Here is a 7,267-nt window from a genome sequence, read left to right on the forward strand (position 1 = left end):
GTTGTTTCTCTTATGGATTTCTTCCTCAGCTGAATGACCTTGCAACTGACACTAGGCTATGGTTCCATCTGCTGCATCTTACTTAACACCTTTTATTAATAGGTACAGCAGTCACTCTTTATTGGGGTTCAGTAGAATAGTAATGCTTTTTTCCCCTGTGGAAATATCCAAGAATTTTGCTTTCTAGAGGACGGGAAAAGCAAACAAGCCATACTTATGGATGAGATTCAATTAAATAAAGTTATTTTCATCAATGCAGATTATTAATAAAATATTTTTCAGCAATCTATGAGCAAATATGGTTTATTTATTAATTGTAGAAAATATTTTATGGGCTAATTTTTAAGGGCTTCATTCAAAGGATTTAAAACTTTTTTTCTTATTATTATGACAATAAATTCATTTGAAAAGTTATGCATCTTAACATACTCTATATATTGCTGCTGAGTTGGGACTTTCAAACATTTCATACATTGTGTGTTTTTATATTTCATTTTTTTATTTTATTTTTCAATTTTAAAATAATTAAATTATTTTATTTATAGATTTTTATATCCTCTCATATTCTATTACATACTTTTTTCAGGATCGTGGTCTTCCTACATTTCAAAAAATTAGAATGAATGTTTAATGAATCAAAAGGAATCTAAAACATGTTTGTTGTATATATAATTTTTTTTTATATTTCACCTTTTACGTGAACTATTTAAATTTAGTGTCATGAATATTTGTGTATGTATAAATAATTGTCATTTATATCAATAAACTTTATATCAATAAGTGTAGTGCTTTTTTAACAAAAGTCTGGAAAGTAATTTATTCTTCAAGGGTTGTTAGCCACCAGGATAAAGGTAAAAATGTTTAACTTTAAAAGTTAAATTGTTTTTAATTGAAAAATAAATATTGAAAACTTCAGAGAATCTATGACAAATTTTATTGAAAGTTAGTATCAAGTTGATAATAAATGTGGTAGCAGAATTAAAATGAATAATAGGTAAATTAGAATTAGAATAAACAAATTTCATAAACATAAAATTTTTATATGCACAGAGGTTTCTAAGTTGTTTTGTAAATCCATGGATGAAGTTAGTCATAATTGGAATTTAATAGCTTTTGCTCAATTTGCATATTTATTTTTTCATCTTAGAATTCTGATTTTTTTTAAAAGTATATTTAGTTCTTGTTAACTAAGTATACTTAAAATATATTTCATTTATGAATATATTAATTTAGAGATCACAATTTAGTCTCTAAATAAGTTTAAGTTAAATAAGTTCAGTTAGTTTCTAACTGAATTTGGATTAGCTGTTGATTCTTGTATAAATTTTTTAAATTAGTTTTTCCAGACTTATATAATTTTTTAAGCAAATTACATAAACACAGTTTGAGAATACTTTTTGTCATAATTATTTACTGCTGGATTGCTGGAGCAAAGAATATGAGAACTTGATGACATTCAGGCCTGGTAAAAAAAAATCAAAGTATTTAAAAAAAATTGGGTAAAAAACAAAAATAAAAAAAAATATTAAAATATATAAATATATAATATATTTATATTATTAAAAGAAAAAAAAAATACAGAGCAGTTTCAGCATTCCTTCTTTTTATTTTAATCAAGATACACATTTCTGTTCACAAAGGTTTTTTACTGGTCACATTTCTTAGATTTACCAGAATTTTTTATAGATGGATTCATATTTTTTTAATAAAATTTCAAAAAAAATATTGATAAAAGTAATTAAACTAGAACTAAAAATACAAAACAATACTTTTCCATTAAATTTAATTTAGCACCAAATTAAAGTTTTAACAATATGAAAATCTTCATAACCCTGTGGAGTATTTTTTAAAATAATTTTAATCAACTTTTGATTAAAATCTTGTATTACAAAGATTCCTTTTGGAGATAAGTTCATGTAACTAAGAAAGTGATTATAAACTTTGCAGAATTAAAAAGACAGACCTAACTGGAATTTGAACTGAAAATTTTATGGATAAAAAACCTTATATTATGCACATAGTCATTATTTTACAGGGCAATCATTAGTTGTATTGTGATGCCTGCCTCTCGATGCCACAAAAAAAAAAAAATCACCACAAAAATTGTCAGAATCTTTGTATCCTATCATCTGTACTTCTGACATGATTTATTGTTCATAATAATTGCTTGATCTACCAAAAATACAGTTATAGAAGTATTTTACATTAAAAAAATCCCATATTTGATTATTATATTGGTGATAAATGATTTTATAACGCATAGATTCATGAATGAAAATGTTGCTTGACATCATAGAATTATCACTGAAATTAATTTCTACTTTTGTTTGCTTTTAAATCTTCATATAAAAATTAATACTGTTGTATGTAGCACACATTTTAGTAAACGATATAAAAGAAAAGTTATTCAGAAACCAATTATAATGAATATCACAGATAAACTAATGTGATTATAACATTTCAATTTTATTAAAAATTTTATTTATAAAGTTCAGTCAATTTGACTGGTTTGGATGATGCATTTCTACATAAAAACATATTCGGTATTTGTATTGGTTGCATGTCCTACACTAATTTCTATTAATCTTAATATGATTAATATTGAGCATAAACAGGTAATTACAAATGATTCATTGGATTTTAAAAATTTGAATTAAAAAAAATAATACAAATGAAATTATGAAAAATAAACAGAAAAATTTATGAAAATAAATGGAAACTGCCAAAGTTTCAGGTTCAGTTAGAAGTGTTTGCTGACAGGTAGCAGCATAAACTCAGTTTCTAAATTTGTGTCTACGCAACAGAAAGCACATTCTGTGTCTTAGAGTATGAGAAACGTTTATCAGTTACTGTGCAGCATTTATTCCGGAGACAGTTTGAAACAGATCCACCAGGCCACAAAAGCATTCTAAGATGGTTGTTTGTGTAAAGGTAAAAGCACTGAATGTCCAAGCCCAAAGAAGTCAATTCGATGTGCTAATGGTGAACTCTATATTTAACAGCCAACTGTCTGGAGGATTTTTCGAACTCCATTACGACTAAAATCGTACTATATAAAGTTATTACAAAAGTTACAACCAAATGACCTCAACAAACTACAAATTTTGTAATGACATGCAGGAAGCTATGGAGGATAACTATTTTGCTAACTGTCTGGTGTTCAGTGATGAGGCGACATTTCACTTGAATAGAAAGGTGAATTACCACAACATCAGAATATGGGCTACTGAACAACCTAATTCTGTAGAACGTTAATGTAATTCCCCAAAACTTAATATTTTTGGTGCAATTTCTAAAACAATGGACCTGAATGAAGAACTTCTATGCCACTGGATCAGGCGATGTACAGATTATGACTTAGCTCTCTTAAAATGGCCTCCTAGATATCCTGGGGTTTACATGCCAATAACTTTAACATGCCACGCCCAATAACTTTGGTTGAGCTACAGGAACATTATAGCTGCATTTATGACCATCAATAGGGATATGTTAACGGATAAGGTAACCTATTAACATAGGGATAAGTTCAGCCCACACATGTGGATGGAACTGGACTACTGTAAAAATGTGTGTGTCACAAATAAAAGACCATATCAAACAGTTGAAATGTGGACAGTTTCTGTTATTTTGATATATTATTTATTTTGTGTACTACTTTTTTAAATACATTTTTAAAAAATCTGATGAATAATTTGTAATCACTGTGTATATTGTAAATTGTCACATTTCAATTACCTATTTTTTTATTATAATCTTTGCATTCCTTAAATGTTTTTATCCTCTATACATCCCTTTAGAAACAAAAGCTTGACCTCTTTGTACTTAATTAGTACTTTAGGATCAAAGGAACCTCTCTACAGGCCTTCTAGCATTTGGAGAATCATATGAAAAATAACGCAATAAAAAATAATTATAGAAAATAGGAGTAACATATTTCAGGTGCATTCACATTGCAGTAAAAAATAAATTTTTATTTTGAACTTTGATTCATATATGATCCTCAAAAGTGGACTAAAGTACTAACATTACAAAATGAAACAGTCATTGATTTATTAAGTGAAAACACAAATAATACAACTAACATAATGGCACAAGACCAACTCATTTCAAAAAAATGGCACAATTATTCCCAAGAACAACAAGCATATATCCTACCTTCAGTTTATTAAAAAAACAATTATTAAAAAATAATGGTTAAAAAACCATTATTAAAAAACCAGAGAATCTACCAATTAGTTGCATTCACTGAATTTAGTGTACTATTTACATATATCAATATGCAATGCCAATTAAAATGTAATTTATTTTTAAGCCCTACAAATAAAACCTTCACTCTGTTCATCACAGGGATTGTAATGAACATCATTATATTAGAAACATTTTGATAAGCAATTTATTTTTTATTTTTGATTCCAGTTTTATCTCAGATGCTTTGCTAGTGTTATCATAAGAATTTTTAATAGATAGTATCTACAACTTTGCTCAATCATATAAGAAACTTTGTATTCCACTACTTATAAATATCTTTATTTAATAGAGGGATAATAGCAATTAACTAAAAAAAATTATTTATAACTGGAAAACTGTTGTACTTATTTATAACTGTACTTCTTAGTCAATTTTGACAAAATTCTTGTACGTCAAAATTGACTAAGAAGTACAGTTTGTGGCAAAATAAAAACCTTTTTCATTTTATGTGGATGTAGGTTAAATTTTAGTGGAAAGGGTGTATTTCTTTCATCGTCTAATTGGCAGGTCTCTTACAGCCCACTGTTATCTCCAGCTTTCTTCTTCATACTCTTGTAATTAAAAATCTTAAACTTATTTATTAACTTTATTCTTCTTCTTCCTCCTTTCCTTTCTCCTTCTACTTATCGTTTTGATGCAGTTGTCAAGATTTCTCTAACCATATGTCATATCCGGTTTCATTTTCTTTTATCCTGTTCATTCCTTCCTCATTCCTCACTTTATGGGCCTTTCTCCATTTCTACATTTCAAAAGCCCTGACACTTACATGTTTCACTTCCATACAAGACATTCCATACATTCGGTTAACATATTCCTTAAGTCCAAACTTTTACTGCCTAGTAATTTACTTTTCTTACTAAAGGCAGGCTTACTTTACCACTGCAATCCTAATTTTTCTTTTTATTGCTCTTTTCCAGTCACTCTAATTTTCAAATATCTGTAATTTTTTACTTTTCCTATTCTTCCTTCACCTGTCTTATCAGCAAACTTTATGGATCTTATTTTTTGTCCTTTTTACTTATTCCTTCTTCTCTTTCTTGTAATAGATTTATCATATCTTCAATGTAAATGTTGAACAGCATCTGTGAGAGGCAGCATCCTTCCTTAACACCTTGACCTAGACCCACCCAGTTGGTCAAATTCTGATTTATTTTTATTGCTGCTGTTTTTCTCGTTTACTTAAAGAATCTTCCAACATTTTTTCTCAGTTTTAACAATCATTGTTTAATTCTATAAAATACAGAGTCATTCCTCTTCCTCTCTCTAAATATATCTATACAGACATCCTTAGCATTCCAATGGCATTTTTCTTTACTTTTTCTTAAAATTTTTGAATTTAAATAAAATTTTAATAGAAACTGATTGGAAAAAAGTAAAAACCTCCTCTAATTTTTATAAAGAAAAATAATTGTGAAACATTTCAGATACGTACAGTTTCTGTAATAGAAAAAACCTTATACTTCAAATATACTTTTATTTCTAAATCTTATATTAAACAATAGTATTAATCAACAAAAAATAATAATTATAAATAAAAAAATAATTACTATCTTATAGTTTTTGTTAGTAGACTTAATTGTTAATTATGGGAATATTTGTTCTGAGACAAATAATGTAAGTCTGAGGATGAACACAATAGTAAACAGAGATTACATAACAAATTTAATAGAAACAATTACAATGATTATTTTTAAATAAGTTGTAACTATCTTATCCAGGATATATGCATTAACAATAGTCTTATTAAAATAATAATTTATAGTTTATACAAGAATAAATCATGTTTATTATAGACTAATTCTATGATAAACATCTGTCCTGTAATGTCATAAAATTATTTTATTAAAAATTGGAAGAAAGAATGAGTGAATACAATTATTTTTAATTTTAAGTTATCATTGCATTGTCAACAAAATAATGTAGTATGTACTAAATCACAGGAAATGTTGTTATACTAATTAAAATCAAGGCCAAATTTAAAATAAAAATCATACAAAAAAAATTATACAATTTATTATTTACAGTAAATTACTATTAACTGTATTATATTAGAAATAAATTGTTTTTTATATTAAATTTACTGTAGGTGACTAGAGGTGTATATAGATGAGTTTTCTGTTTACAACTTTCCTTAAGAAATAAGTTATGGACAAAGATGTAATTTATAACTACAAGTTAAAAATAAAAGTAAATTAAATGATTATAACCAGATAATTAGAAAATAAAATATTATATTTTCCTGAACTGTGTATCATATTTATCCAACTATTTAAATATTTTGTTTAAAATGAAAAACAAACTAAAAAAGTTATTTAAATAGTTTTAAGTGTATTTGAAATCATACATTTTTTTGAGCTTTGCATTTTAAACACAAATACTGTAAAGAAAAAGAACGATGTATTCATACTACTGTACTAATATAGAGGATCAGTTACAGGAATCTGACAATTTTTTTTAGCAAAATACGTTGGCAACCCCTGATGTGTAAGTGGGAATCGAAATAATGTGATACCAGTTTATACCAGATGCCCTTTCAATAACAATGGAGCAGTAAACTGCCGTTCTTAATGCATTCATAGTAAAAATGTGTATGATCTGTAGCCTTAACCTGTGCAGCTATATAACATTCGAAAAGAAAGTGGCTCGGCTAGTGATTTCTGTCTGAAATTTTTAAGTACTAATAAAAAATCTATAACCACAAATGACTTTAGTCCCCATTATCAGCATGCTTTGACATCCAAAGTGTGTTTTTACTATATCAAGGGGCTGAAATTTTGACTTGAAGAAGCAATGGTGGCTCTTAAGTTTAGCTTTATTATATTGTGCAAAATTATTTTCCAGTGTGAAAATGTTGATAGATTTTGAATTATGACAGGAGCCAAGTCGTGTTGAAATGTTCCATCAATAGTTTGCATGAATGGAATGATCCTATGTCGTAATATTTCTATGTAATCGGTTGAATTCATCATACCTTGAACAGGAACTAAGCTTTTGGTGCCATTTGTCATGAAAAACCCCA

Source organism: Lycorma delicatula, chromosome 6 (genome assembly GCF_047948215.1).
Source record: "Lycorma delicatula isolate Av1 chromosome 6, ASM4794821v1, whole genome shotgun sequence".
Taxonomy (NCBI): Eukaryota; Metazoa; Arthropoda; class Insecta; order Hemiptera; family Fulgoridae; genus Lycorma; species Lycorma delicatula.